Raw genomic sequence first — 12,846 nt, forward strand, 5'->3', positions numbered from 1 at the left:
GTTAGCTATACAATCAGTATGTAAGCTGAAAATACATCTTTGTAAAAATTAAGAGTGGAGGCCGGCGCCATGGCTCACTAGGCTAATCCTCTGCCTGCAACACTGGCACCCCAAGTTCTAGTCCTAATTGGGGCACTGGATTCTGTCCCAGTTGCTCCTCTTCCAGTCCAGTTCTCTGCTGTGGCCCGGAAAGGCAGTGGAGGATGGCCCAAGTGCTTGGACCCTGCACCCACATGGAGACCAGGAGGAAGCACCTGGCTTCTAGCTTCAGATCGGCATAGCGCGCTAGCCATAGTGGCCATTCGGGGAGTGAACCAACAGAAGGAAGACCTTTCTCTCTGTCTCTTTCTCTCTCACTGTCTAATGCTGCCTGTCAAAAAAAATTAAGGGTGGGAATATGAGAGGGAGGAGGAAGAAGTGTTTCAGCATGGTTGGGAGGGAGGGAAGAGTGGGAAGTATCACTATGCTGAAGATACATGAAATTGTGTAACTTAAATATAATTTTAAAAACATTTTTAAAAGATGGAAATTATGCCTTTTGTATAAAGAAGTTGCCAATTTTGTTAAAGTAAAAAACTCCCCCAAATTTAGTGCCTTATAACTCTTTTTTTTTTTTTTACAGACAGAGTGGACAGTGAGAGAGAGAGACAGAGAGAAAGGTCTTCCTTTGCCATTGGTTCACCCTCCAATGGCCACCGTGGCTGGCGCGCTGATCCGATGGCAGGAGCCAGGTACTTATCCTGGTCTCCCATGGGGTGCAGGGCCCAAGCACTTGGGCCATCCTCCACTGCATTCCTGGGCCACAGCAGAGAGCTGGCCTGGAAGAGGGGCAACTGGGACAGAATCTGGCTCCCCGACTGGGACTAGAACCCGGTGCCGCAAGGGGGAGGATTAGCCTGTTGAGCCATGGCGCCGGCCTACTCTTTCTTAACTATATGCTCATGCTCATCCCTCCAATCCACAGCAACCAGAAATCTACTATTTTGAGAAATCTGCCTGTTGTAAACATTACATGCAGTTGATGATGGTATCTAAGTGTTCTTATGCACAATGTAGAGCCCCCATCAACAAATGAGGTCAGAAACCTACCTCTCAGTTGCACTCAACTATAACATATGACCAGCAGCAGGTACCTGGGAAAGGAGAAAAAATGAGCATGTCTTGTCACACTCAGAATACTCACCAACCAACTGCTGGGAGAGGAAGCCTCATGCTCTTGACTCCACATATCTGAAATAGAGTTCCCATTTCACTGACAGGAGAGAGAGAGAAGTTCTGGATTGAAATACCACTGGATCTCCATGCTGTTACTGATTCTTAGAAGATCTTCTTCAGTAAGTATTTTTCTTTTATTTGCTGTATGACCTTCCAATCATTTAAAGAACATTTAAATGGTTGGCTTTTTGTTTTTCTTTTAAGTAATTTTCTAAATAGGGGTCTGTCATGCCAGAATTTTCTCTAGGAACCATTAAATTTTTTTCAAGAACATTTATATATCTTTTTAATTAGGTTAGCTTTACAAGCAACTTGAGAGCTGTTTCATAAAGAAACACTGCTTCCCAAATTATGACTTTATAGTCTTTTCTATATAGGAATCCTGAAATTATTTGCCTACTATTGATAAAGTTCTGTGTTTTACAACTGGTTAATGTGTTGAATACAAATAAGCATTGTGAAGAATTATCTTTAACCAGGATTAAACACATAGATGCCACAAATCATTTTCAATTTAGTTTTAATTATAGTCCTGCTCGGTGACAAGTTAACGGTCCCACTAACATCAAATGAATAGTTTCAGGGAGTATTAAAATAAATGACTATCCTTATTTCTTGATATTTTCACAATGATCTCCAAGAAAGTATATAAACTTATTCAAAAAATATACAATTTAAGACCTGTCTATCAAGCACAACCGATAGATATTAGAATCTGATAACTGTACAACTGCAAAGGTACACACATTTGAACAACAGGGGCTCCCAAATTAAAAAGCTGTGCTATACATTTTAACAGACTTCACTCTACATAAAACAATTCCTACTAACCCTAAAAATGATAGTGCTTTCAAGATATGGTCCAAGGCAGTGCACTGCACTATAGATGAGATGGCAAGAATAACTTGCACTCCCAGATCAGGCTGGCAGAGAGGAACTTACTGTAGGGATGTTATGTTAGCATCTGGGGGAGGAAGTAAGACAAAGCTGAACATGGGCAAGGAGAAGCAATAAACTATCACCTTTTTTCCTGCAGGTTCTCCTAAGTGAGAACATGATATCAAATAATTAATCATTCTAAATTCACACTGTCAGTTTCACTAAATAATTTTTTTCATTTTTTACATGAACAATAGCAATATTTTAATAAAAATTACTGAGATTTCCATAGAAAAGGTCTGTAATTACATACAAACTATACAGATTCTAAAACTGTTGTAAATTGAAATATATAGGAATATTTCTGTATACTCAGATTTCGGCAAAGAAGATAGAGGAAGGAGGATAGAAAACTTAAATTAGTAAGGGCTCTTTGCTAAAGGGCCTAAGAGAATGAAATCCAGGAAGTCTATCTCAACTCATTCTTTAAATAACAGAAGTCTTAGAGGCCTTGCGTGATTATGTGGTGTTTCTTCTTTTTCTAAAATGTAAAAAAGAAACCCCCCCCAAAATAAAATTGTCTGGTTTTGCACTTTTTTGTTTTTCTAAACTAAGCATACATCTATCAGTACTGACAAGAAGGCTGGCATCACATTTGAGGAATGCCTCAAGAGCTGTCTGAAGACTCACTGAACAACAAGTCTGCATAAACACATTTCCTTCTCAGTGCAAATATAATCTCCCCCTGATATTCTTCAAAAGAAACAAGGTTCTGATCTGCAAATCAGATGGATCATAGTAATAGGAAGAAAACAATAAATTTAAAAGTACAATCAATTTGAGAAAACATTGGAAATGGGAAATCATCATCTAACTCTTTAGGAAACACCTGAAAGCAGAAGAAAGCCTTTTATCTTAGGAACTTGATGCTGAGGATAATCTCAAGTTTATTTAGAGGCAGTCATTTTAGTTTTGTTAAAAAAAAACAAGTTTGAAAAGATAAATCCTTCATACAGTGTATTTTTCCTTATAAAACATGAACTAAAGTTACTGGTAATAAATGGTGACTGTTTTACTGTTAGGTTTTATTATTAACAATGTCAAAAACATGATGGCAGCAATCTTTAAGAATCCAAAATAGAGCAAGATTGAACTACAAAACATCTGAAACCACTGGTAAAGTGCTCCTTTTCTTATTTTAAATGAAAAAAAAATTAATTAATCATCAGTCACTAGCAACAATCATTTTTAAGGTGTTTTAGGGCAAAATTTAATAGTATGAAGAGGTTTATAAAAATAGATTGAGAATAATAATTTTGAGAAATAATACTGTAATTTTTTCTCAATATAGTTTTGATAAGTTGTACCTAATCATACAAAAATTACCCCAAATTCAAACTTGATATAAAAAAGGGAGAGATGAACTCAGCTAGATGACAGATTGGACAAAATATAAGAAAGAAAAAATTCTACACAGGGCACTTACTTCATGTACAGATGTAAAAACCCTTTCAACTGATAGCTTACCTTCCTCTCATAAGCAATCACAGATTTGGGGTACATTATGCAGTACAAAGTCACAGCAATTAAATCTTCTTGTTTGATGCACCACAAAACAGTTGTATCTTTTCCTCATTAAAATGCCAACTGGTTGTCTATTTTTCTTTATCCCATTTATTTGCATTCATAAGTTAACAGTGTCAGCAATTATTGTAGTGAACTGAGGGTATTGCTGGATGAGAGGCTTTATAAGACACCTTTACTGATTGAATCAGGTTTATTGAGTTCAATCTTCACTCCTTTTTCACCTGTTAGATATTTTATTTTAGCTCGTGCTTTCTCATCTGCATCAAAATACCAAACAGTTATTGTAGCATATGCTGGTTATACTTCATGAGGGTTGTGCCAGTCAGACCAGTAAAACAGTAGTCTATCAAATTTGGGTTCAATGTCAGCAAACTGGGCTTGCATTCTGGAAAAAATTCAAAGTATACCTCCACTTGGCACCCTAGTCCTTATTAAGATAATATATACATGTCAGACATCTCCCATCTCCATTTGGATTATCAACATACTGCACATAACCTGTTCCACTGCCTGGATAACAAACAACCATGGCTTTCATCCGGCCATTGATTTTGCAGTTGTCCAGCTTCTCGTTACAGTGGTGGATCACGTCTTTCATGCTGCTCATCAGCAGCCCAATGGTTTCACAGCAGGGCTCTTTGCCTTTGATCCAGGTGATCTTATCGCTTGGGATGTCCTTGGACGAGTCGCTGTTCTGGCTAACCAGCTGGCCATCCGTGAACCTGCAGGTGTAGTGCAGGGTGCACCTTGTCGCGGATCTGCTGCCCAGTCTCCTTGCCCAGGAAGTCATCCACTACACAGATACCATGCTTGTTCATGCAAGACAGGATGTACTCGAGCGCAAGCTTCAGTGACCACAGCGGCTTCTCTGCCCTTTGGGCCGCAGGCCGACGCTGTGGCCCAGCCTTCCCTGGGTGTGTTGCTTGGTGGGTACAGGTTCCCCTTCTCCAGGTACAGCGACCAGCCGGTCAGTGGTGCCTCCTTCCCAGGCTCCGCCTTAACCGATGCAGGGCCCTGGAGGGCAGGGTTCACAGGAGGCAGGGACGCAGCTACTGCAGGGTTGGCCAGGAACTTGGCCTTTGCCTTGGTCGCATCTCCGGCGGCCGGCCAGCCTGAAACTTTGGCGGCGGCGGCGGCGGCGGCGGCGGCGGCTACGCTGTCCCGAAGCGCCGCTCCTTTTCTGGCCTCCCAGGCTCAGACCCCACAGGCGCTGGGCAGCGGCCTGGGTGCTGGTGCTGGCCTGCTCCGTGACCAGAGGCGCCCTCGCTGCCCTAGCACAGGAGCTTGTGTTTCTTCCGGTCCTTCCTTGCAGCAGAAGGAGCTGCGGCAGTGGCCTCAGCACAGCAGGTTCTCCATCTTCCCACAGGGCTCACAGTACTGCTGGTCCCATTTGCTGGGGCTCGGCCCGCCAGGCCCGCCACTGTCATTGCCCATGGTGGCAGCGGCGGTGGTCGAGTAAGAGAGGTGGTGGCCGCAATGTCTAGCCCAGGGCCAGGGAGCAGGGAGAGCTGTAGGGAATGTTACCGTGCCATGCGCCTGCCGCCCCTCTACTCAAGCAGGCCAGCGCCCCTCGCCCTCTGCCAGGCTGCTTTCTCGTCCTTGGGGACGACCCCGCAGCATCAGCGGCTGCCTCAGTGCCTCATCTCGCAAGGGCCGAGGGTGTATGGCCTGCATGGTGGACAAGGATCTCCACTCTGGGCACACAAGATCATCAGCATTCCTGGCCACCTCATCAGCATCCCGGGCAGCCAGGCCCAGTTTCTGGAGGAGCGCAGGGTGTGCAGACTCCTCTATCTCTGCGTACTCTGCTCTGTATGTACACCACAGCCCACTTGAGACCCAGTTGGGAGGCATGAGAGGCCTGCAGGAGGGCCAAGGGGGGCAGTGGCTGCTTACAGGCTTGGTCGCAGGTGTGGCACCTAGGCCTCCTCCTTAGATCTCCTGCACTCTGCAGGACATGGCCTCGGCCTAGGGTCCAGCCCCATCTCTCCGACCCCTGAGCCCTTTCTGCCTCAAGTTGGGGAGCTGCGGTTACCAGGAGCATCAAACTGTTGGCCATTTTCTCTGTTCCCTGTTCCTGACTGACACTGACATCTGCCTTCTGCAGTACTGGACCTTTCGTTTTTATTCTAGAATATTTCATCTGCTCCCTGCTATTTAGCGCTGATTGTTGCACAGTTCCCTAGCCACTGGAATGTTAATTACTTGAGATGATGCCTCTCACTTCTCAGGACAACCCTAAGCAATAAGGTACTCTTCATAGCTCCACTTTACAGATGAGAAAATAGATAAAATGCAGTTAAGCCATTACCTAAAGTAGAGTTAATCCTCTGTGTATAAAGTTCAATGAAAATGAATCTTGCTAAAAAAAAAAAAAATAACAGGATGGGGAATGTAAGAGGGAGGAGGTGGAGGAGGGGTGGGAGAGTGGGTGGGAGGGCAAGTACAGTGGGAAAAATTGCTATGTTCCCAATGTTGTGTTTGTGAAATGCATGCAAATAAATTTTTTTGAAAAAGGCAGTTAAGAAAATAGCCAAGGCGTTGGCCTTGTGGAATAGCAGGTTAAACCACTGGCTGAGATGCCAGAATCCCATGTTGTTGACAGTTCAATTCCTGGCTGCTCTGCTTCCAATCCAGCTCCCTACTTATAGCCTGGGAAAAGCAGCAGAAAATGGCCCAAGTGGTTGGGCCCCTGCACCCATGTGGGAGACCCAGAAGAAGTTTCTGGCTTCTGGCTTCAGTGTGGCCCAGCCCTAGCCATTGCAGCCATTTGGGGAGTGAACCAGCAGATGGAAGCTCACTCCCACTTGCTCACTCTCTCCCTCCCTCCCTCCCTCTGTAACTCTGCCTTTCAAACAAATCTTTTTTTAAAAAAAAGAGAAGAAGGGGTGAGAAAGACAATACTCAAAAGCTGCTCCTCTTTTCAGAGACAGAGCCAGAAAAACTCAAAATCTTAAAACCCATGCTAAGGGTAGAGTACAATAGGAATTATAATCCCACCCTGCTGAGGTTGTTTGGGGGATAAGTTATTATATGTAAATAATTAGAAGAGTGCTCAGCCCATTATAAGAGCTCAATAAAGGTGAAATTAAAACTGAAAAAACAAGCAGTACACAGCAAACAGATAAAATCAGTCTAATGGTGTAGGAGTGTGACCACGCTCTCACACCCACCATTTCCTTCCTGAATTATCTGGAGTAATTTGAGATACCTGGGAACCAGACCCCATGTGGATGTGGAAGAAAGCAAGAGACTGGAAGTCAGAGCCATTAGACTGAGAAAATCTTTGAACTTGTTCCCTCATGTGGAAAATAAAGCAACTCTCTGAGATCCAACTTCAATCCTTGCCCAGTTGTGCTCAGAAAGAACCACTGAGGAAGACATGTGATAGTATGAATTCATTTAAACCTGCACTCCCAGACCACACTTCAGGGGCCAGGTGGGCCAGGTAAGGGAAGACCAGGCAGGAAGCCAGCCAGTGGCAGGTGGTGCCCTGACTGAAGAGGGTTGGCTTGACCCCATGGCAGTGAAGGACCCATCATGCCACCCCTTCTGCATGTCACAAGAAGCCAGAAATCTAGATTCTTACAAGCTGTGTCACTTTGCTAAAACTCTACAGGCCAAAGGACTTGTCCAAGGGCTGCGTACAGCCCTCAGACTGAGACTGCTTGAATATGTTGATTCCTCTGCTGCTCTCCTAAGCCCTGCTGGAGAAAAAAAATTTAATCTCAAGATATGAGGTAAAGACATTTCTTTTTATTGAATAACAAACAATATCTCTCAGGAGATAAAATGAAGTGCTTTGATCTGAAATTCAAATAGAGTTCATAAAAACATATTTTATTTATTCTAACCCAGCAGGATATTTGCCCAAATACATACATAATCATCAGGCATGAAATTCAGTGGCCCTTGAGATATGTAATATTAGATGATTACACCAATAGCTGGACTTTGAACTCCACAATTATCATTAACATAGAAATTACAGTGTGAGTACTAAATAATTAGCACTGTCAGTGTAGTAAATACATTAAATTATCAACTTTTACATTTCTACATAACTCATTTTATAAATAAATGTTTTAAGACCCAACTGTTCAACTTTCATTTAAACACTAAATGTTGCTGACCAAAAAGTCTGCAATAAATATTCCCTCAGGTGGGTTGGGGAACTGACTTTATATAGAAACTGTGTTGCAATGAATGAATATATGAGTACATAAAACTTGAAGCTCCTCCTGTGGTTATTGAAACTTTCAATTATTGAAAGAAAATAAATATTGAAACAAAATTTACTTATTAATTTAAAAAGTTAATGATCCCAACATGCTAATATTATTAGGTTACTCCAAAAGATATAAATAGGTTATTCACTGATTTCTCAAGTTTACTTCATAGTTAATTTTTAACTGATCCTTTGATAATAACAATTAGGTATTTTTCTTTACTCATTTATGTATATTTGTATTATAACTCCATAAACAGCTGATGTGAAAAGGATCATGTAGCCCTTTTCTAAGCACTATGCAGCTAAATTGTCGAGTAAAACATTTTCAGTCAATTTGTGACTTCAAAGTCAAACTGTTGCATATTTTGAATAGAAGTAGCATGGGTTGAAATGCAATAGTCATAACATCTGCCAAGCCAGACATTCTGTGATTGTAGTCAGGAACCTCAAGACTAGAAAGTGCTGTGTTTTCTTACCTCTTTTTGCCAAGAAGTTGGTCAATTACACGAGAAATTCCCTCAGCAAAGCACTTGACATTGGAAGCATCATTCCACCTGTCTGCCACTTTACTACATGCTGGATTCATGGCCATGACCTGTCAACTGGAGCTGAAGTCTGGACAGTTCTTCCCAGGCTGTGGGGGCTCCTGTTGAAGGCGGTAAGTGAAATATTGAGGTGACACCAGGAAACCGGATGGCTGTGTCAGGTGGATTGGGTGGCCTGTGGTGTAAGGCGGAGGAGGTGAGGGCACCAGGCAGCAATTCGGGAGGAGGGCCTCCTCAGCGAGGCCGCCAGCCTTTCCCGGGACCCTCCCCGGCTTCGGGCTGTGGCCCCGGCGACCCTTCCTTGCCCTCCCCCTTCGCCCCTCTCCCGCCGCCCCGCTTTGGGCTCAGCTAATAACTTTCCCAGAACCACACTTCTTAGTGTTATTGCTGTTAACATGGAGAGGAATTTCATTACATCCCAAGTACATAAAGTTCCCTCGCCGCCCCGAAAGCCACCCGTACTCTAGTGCTACCCCGACCGCCCTTCTCCCCGGACCTCCAGCGTCCTCTCCCGGACCATCAGATGTAAACTCCTGGTCCTCGCTGTCCCTCGCGGTGACTCGACAGGGACCGCCTGTAGCAGGAAGAGGGACTGCAAAGGAACAAGGCCTCCTGGCCCGAAAACGCGACCACCCACTCCTCCCTTGATTCCCCCCATCTGGCTGCTGCGTGCACTCTGCGCACAGACCCTGGGAGTGCTCCCCCGTGAGCACTTGGACGCTCGCGGCCTGCCTGCGGGTGGCTTCTCCCCAGGGCTTGGCATTTATGCGCGGTGATGCCCGGGTGCTCCAGCTCGCCGCGGTCTTTCGTGCAGCCGCCCGGCTCCAGCCTGGCGACGGCCGCGGCGCAGCAGCAGCGGAGCGCTCAGGAGCCTCAGCAAATGGTGGCGTCCAACGTGTCGAAGTCCTCCGGGCATTGGAAGCCCTCCTGGTAGTTGCCCTGCACGGCCAACCAGCCGCGGCAGTACTCGCCAGACTGCTGGGCACCCGCAGGGCCCCAGGGCAGCCAGCCCAGGAGGCAGAGCCAGCAGCGCTCCCATCGCTGCTGGATGCTTGGACGGCGGGGAAGGGGACGCACGCAGCTGGAGAGCGAAGGGCTGAGCTGGGACTCCCTCCTGGCACCGCAGTTCCGCCTCCCTCGGGATATGGCACGGGCGGCTGACCGCTCCATCGGAGACTAGCGCGGGAGCGAGTTGGCGAGGGACCATGGGAGGTGCTGGCAGAGGCTGCCGCTGAGGCTGCTGCTGCCGCCCTTTGCCAGGCTCATCATGAGAGTGGCGCGAGGGGCACTAGGGGCTTGGGGATCCCCCGGCCACCTCCCTCCCCACTCATCACTGGAGCCATCGCGTAGGGCGAGGGCTGCCAAGTCCAGGACCACACTGCGTCCCGACTTGTGCCTGTAGCCTGGTCCCAAGAGGAGCCCAAAGGAAGCAGAATTTGTTCCCCACGTGCAGCTGCCCAGCCCCCGCCCTTGCCTGTTACAGGAGCTGGAGTCAGACTGGCCGCCGCCAAGTGCAAATGGCCTCCCAGCTGCTGACAGCTCTGCCAGCGAGGCGTCCCTTAAAAAGGAAGAGGGAGAAGAGGGAGGAGGAGACGATGAGGGTGAAGAGAGAGTCCGCCCTCCCGGGTGTCGCAAATGGAGCTAATCATGGCGGGCGCGGCGAGCGCTGCGGGGCCTCTGCGCTCTCTGGTTCACGCGCAGTCCGCAGCCTACCCCTGTCACCCCCGCCCATCACGCTGCCCCAGGACCGGACGCTAAACCTGCGGGACTGGGACCTCACCGGCACACACCCCAGCCCTCACCCAGCCCAGACAAGCGTGCGCACTGAGGTCCAGGTTGCGGGATTCCACGTGTGTCCACGCGGTGACTGAAGTTTGTCGGATCTTCTGTCTCCTCGTTCCTGGGACACCGATTCTCAGGGTTTGGGACTCACAACAGGATATTTACGGGTCGGCAACATTATCACTGAGCTTTCCACCTGTGTCACCATGGTTCCCGGAAGAAAGGGAAGGTATTCCCACGTTCACACCCTATCGCCCCCTCGCCCACCCTATGCTACGCGGCTCTCACTCCCTCCGCCAGCCAAGGCTCGCGCACCCAAACTGGGCCTGATTTCGCGGTTTGCGCCCCTAAAGGACATAGAACAAAATGAATGACAATTGAGCAGATCTGAACTTCTGTTCGGGCAAAGAAACACATTTCTTTAAATGATGTGTCCTCCATGTGCTATTTGCAGGGGCACTGATCCTTTAGAGGCGTAACTGCCTTATGAACTGGTGTTATGTGAAACCTGGGCCAAATTAAAGAATTTATTTTTGCTGCACCATGAGCTACCTCTCATCGTTTATGGGGATGTGTGAATGTGTTTGGCGTGGCTCTATTTGTCAAACACGCTGAGTACCCTTGTCCCTGATGCAGATGCTGGCAAAGTGAGTGAAACCAAAGGGGCTGCGCACTAGCGATGCCAGCGTGCAACAGCGAGCGCCTGTCGCACCTGCAGCTTCGAGATGGTCCAGTCTGTTCTAGAGATTCTTAAAAAAAAAAAGCCGGCGCCTTGGCTCACTAGGCTAATCCTCCGTCTTGCGGTGCCAGCACACCGGGTTCTAGTCCCGGTCGGGGCGCTGGATTCTGTCTTGGTTGCCCCTCTTCCAGGCCAGCTCTCTGCTGTGGCCAGGGAGTGCAGTGGAGGATGGCCCAAGTACTTGGGCCCTGCACCCCATGGGAGACCAGGATAAGTACCTGGCTCCTGCCATTGGATCAGCGTGGTGCAGCAGCTGCGGTGCGCCAGCCGCGGCGGCCATTGGAGGGTGAACCAACGGCAAAGGAAGACCTTTCTCTCTGTCTCTCTCTCTCACTGTCCACTCTGCCTGTCAAACAAAACAAAACAAAACAAAAAACCTTGGAATAAAATGGCTCCTTTTATGAAATCTAAGCTAAAGTGTACTCCAACTAAAGAATTGCTTCTGACTTCTAATTTTTAAATACTGGGATTATCCTTTGGTTTATAGCCCTGTAAAACTAAATGTCCAACACATTTAACGTGCTCAGTAGGACTGTAAATATTTAACCGTATTCTCTTAGAAATAGATGTTTCTTGGGATAATAAAAACTATTCAATAAAACAAAATTAAATTAGGGCTTTTTTTTTAATCAACCAACAACTCTTGGAACAGTTTATATTGTTTTAAAGAATTTAAACACATAGAAAAATGTTTTTGCAGAATTTTTTTTTTTAGGTACTGGGTCTTTATTTACCAAAAAAAAAAAGTGTTCTTACCAGGCTTAATGAGTTTTTTTTTTTACCCTACTTTGTTTTTAGGAGTGTTATTAATGTTGTAAATATATCCTAAGCACTGAAGGGGAAAGGTAATTTGGAATCACAGCAAAAGTAAGATGGAATAATTATGATAAGATGCTAAAGCTACAAAAAGATATTTACTGCTAATAACTTTCCCAGAACCACAGTCCTTAGTGTTATTGCTGTTAACATGGAGAGGAATTTCATTACACCACAAGTACATAAAGTTCTGCAGCAGCAGCCTCTCCAGTCCCCAAGGGTCAAGTTTTTCTAATTACCCAGCTGTTCTTTGATAGCATTAATATTTTAGGGAGTGATTTGTTGGCGCTTACCTCCCATTAATTATATTCTTCCTGCCACAGTGGGATTCTTTTCCTTGAGACAACAGCAATAATTAATTCCCCCATTCAAAGCCCCTGTCTATTTGACTTACTCAAAGGGCATTTTACCCGAATTCAGTTAAATGATATTTACTAGTGGAAAATATCAAACCTCCAAATTACTTGATACTCCATATATCTGACCTCCTTTTCATTAGTGTATACTGGAACCAGTTCTCTCTGTCTCTCCCTCCCTCCCTCTCTCTGTATATATGTCTCTGTCTCTGACACATTGCCTTTCAAATGCACAAATCTTTTAAAATAATAAATAAAAATAAAACAGGGGTGGAGTAGGGTGAGAGAATAATCCCCACCTTGACAGATTGCCATAAGGCTTCAAAACCAAACACGCAGCAAGTCTGGCACATAGTGGGAGCTTCATAACCTTCATCCCTCCACCAGCTGATGTGAATCCATATCAATTATGGCAGGGAACCTGTTAACCAGAACAGACCAATTCCCTGATTAAGTGGAGATTATGTATACTTCCTCAGTGTTCATTCCCTGATTTATCCAGTGAAGCCATTCAGAACCACTGGTAATTGAATATTGATTATTTGTTTTTAGAGTTGCTCCCAGGAGACAGGCCTAAAGCTAGGAGAAGAGGAGCACAAGGGTGTGTGTCAGATGATCACAGGGTAGGCACAGGCCCTACTGGACAGATCTTATTTCAACTGGATTTCTGCAAGGTATAGCCCCAAGCACAGGTGG

The 12,846-nt window shown here is 45.9% G+C and overlaps 1 long non-coding RNA gene and 1 pseudogene across 1 annotated transcript; both read right to left on the bottom strand.

The window, feature by feature from the left end:
• Positions 1-674: 674 nt before the first annotated feature.
• Positions 675-12,574, bottom strand: LOC138846865 (uncharacterized). Its single transcript, XR_011384379.1, has 3 exons — positions 12,450-12,574; positions 8,389-8,558; positions 675-1,133 (listed from the first exon to the last, which is right to left on the bottom strand). It is a non-coding gene; the product is annotated as an uncharacterized lncRNA (long non-coding RNA).
• LOC108175934 (egl nine homolog 1 pseudogene) lies at positions 3,067-5,115 on the bottom strand (annotated as a pseudogene).
• Positions 12,575-12,846: the final 272 nt, after the last annotated feature.

The sequence above is a fragment of the Oryctolagus cuniculus genome, chromosome 19, assembly GCF_964237555.1.
Source record: "Oryctolagus cuniculus chromosome 19, mOryCun1.1, whole genome shotgun sequence".
NCBI classification, from domain to species: Eukaryota; Metazoa; Chordata; class Mammalia; order Lagomorpha; family Leporidae; genus Oryctolagus; species Oryctolagus cuniculus.